Genomic DNA, 2070 nt, shown 5'->3' on the forward strand with positions numbered 1-2070 from the left:
ATGTCTAAAACCATCTGGTAAATTTTTTAAACTATTGTCAAGAGGGGACCTGCAGGTGTGTGAGTGTTTAAGTCCATACTCAGCAGTGCCTCTAGTGGATCAAGCAAAGATTTTAACGACTCATTCACACACGTCGTTCTTAACACTCCCCTATAGAGTGAATGGCTTGCAGCCCCAGGGAGTCTATCAGACTGTAGAGGGGCTATTATACAAGCTACTCAGTAAAGAAAGCTGTCTCTTGAAACACAATTTCTTAATTTTTCTAACAAAATATACAGGCTGAGTTTTAGTCGATGTCTTGTGTTTTAAGATCAACATGTATTAAAATAAAGGGCTACACTGAAGGCCTGGAGAGTAAAATGAATTTTAGATTCTAAATAAGGGAACAAAAATAGAAAAACAGCCAGGGTAGAATTAGAAATAAAATGGTCAGTATAAAGATACTTTTATGGTTTTAATTCATTATAAAAAATAAATAAATTAATAAAAAATTATTTGACATTTGTCATCTAGAGATTTTAACTTGTTCAGTCGCAAAATACTAACCTGACCAGATTTCACAAGCACTGGACATCAATACTTTTTTTTCCCCCATTATATTTGTGTGCTTAGTCTACACTTAAAGATATGCATTTCATTTATTGATTTGAATTACAGAAAAAGGGACCACACTTGTACTGTGTGGAACGACAGGAGTCCACTGTTCGCTTGTAGATGATGACACAAGTTCCCTCTTAGATAGCATGGAGCGATAATCACACTCCAACTTGTGTGAAAATAATAAATAAGCAAATTTAACCATACTTTTGAGACAAAATAAACTAACTAAATAGTCTCTGTATTTTCTATACATTCTTTTGAAACAAAATATAAAGGCTGAGTTTTAGTGGATGTCTTGTGTTTTAAGATCAACATGTATTAAAATAAAGGGCTACACTGAAGGCCAGGAGAGTAAAATGAATTGTAGATTCTAAAAACCGGAACAAAAATAGAAAAACAACCAGGGTAGAATTATAAATAAAATGGTCAGTATAAAGATACTTTCTTTACGGTTTTAATTAATTATAAAAAAAAATGTATTAATTAATAAAAAAATATTTGACATTTGACATCTAGAGCTTTAAACTTGCTCTGTCCCAAAATACTAACCTGGCCAGATTTCACAAGCACTGGACATCAATACATTTTTTTTTCATTATATTTCTGTGCTTAGTCTACACTTAAAGATATGCATTTCATTTATTGATTTGAATTACAGAAAAAGGAACCACACTTGTACTGTGTGGAACGACAGGAGTCCACTGTTCGCTTGTAGATGATGACACAAGTTCCCTCTTAGATAGCATGGAGCGATAATCACACTCCAACTTGTGTGAAAATAATAAATAAGCAAATTAGTCATACTTTTGAGACAAAATAAACTAACTAAATAGTCTATTTTCTATACATTCTTTTGAAACAAAATATAAAGGCTGAGTTTTAGTGGATGTCTTGTGTTTTAAGATCAACATGTATTAAAATAAAGGGCTACACTGAAGGCCTGGAGAGTAAAATGGATTTTAGATTCCAAAAAAAGGAACAAAAATAGAAAAACAACCAGAGTTGAATTATAAATTAAATGATTAGAGGTAAGATACTTTCTATTCAGTTTTAATTAATTGTTAAAAAGTATTTCACATCAGACTTTGACTACAGCTTTAAACTTGTTCAGTCCTAAAACACTAAACTGACCAGTTTTCACAACCACTGAATGTCAATACATTTTGTCATCATATCTATGTGCTTAGTCTACACTTACAGAAATGCATTTTATTTATTGATTTGAATTACAGAAAAAGGGACCACACTTGTACTGTGTGGAACGACAGGAGTCCACTGTTCTCTTGTACATGATGACACAAGTTCCCTCTTAGATAGAATGGAGCGATAATCACACTCCAACTTGTGAGAAAAAAATAAATAAGCAAATTTAATCATACTTATGAGAAGAAACTAACTACAGAGTGTCTTTATTTGGTATAATCTGTTATTGTAAGAAAATATAAAGCCTGAGTTTTTATTGAAGTTATT

At 31.8% G+C, this 2070-nt stretch overlaps 1 protein-coding gene across 1 annotated transcript in view; it reads left to right on the forward strand.

The window, feature by feature from the left end:
• The window catches only part of LOC123968066 (NACHT, LRR and PYD domains-containing protein 12-like), a 583923-nt gene that overhangs the window by 131754 nt on the left and 450099 nt on the right, over positions 1-2070 (forward strand). The gene's annotated exons all lie outside the window — the stretch shown is intronic.

The sequence above is a fragment of the Micropterus dolomieu genome, linkage group LG01, assembly GCF_021292245.1.
Source record: "Micropterus dolomieu isolate WLL.071019.BEF.003 ecotype Adirondacks linkage group LG01, ASM2129224v1, whole genome shotgun sequence".
Taxonomy (NCBI): domain Eukaryota; kingdom Metazoa; phylum Chordata; class Actinopteri; order Centrarchiformes; family Centrarchidae; genus Micropterus; species Micropterus dolomieu.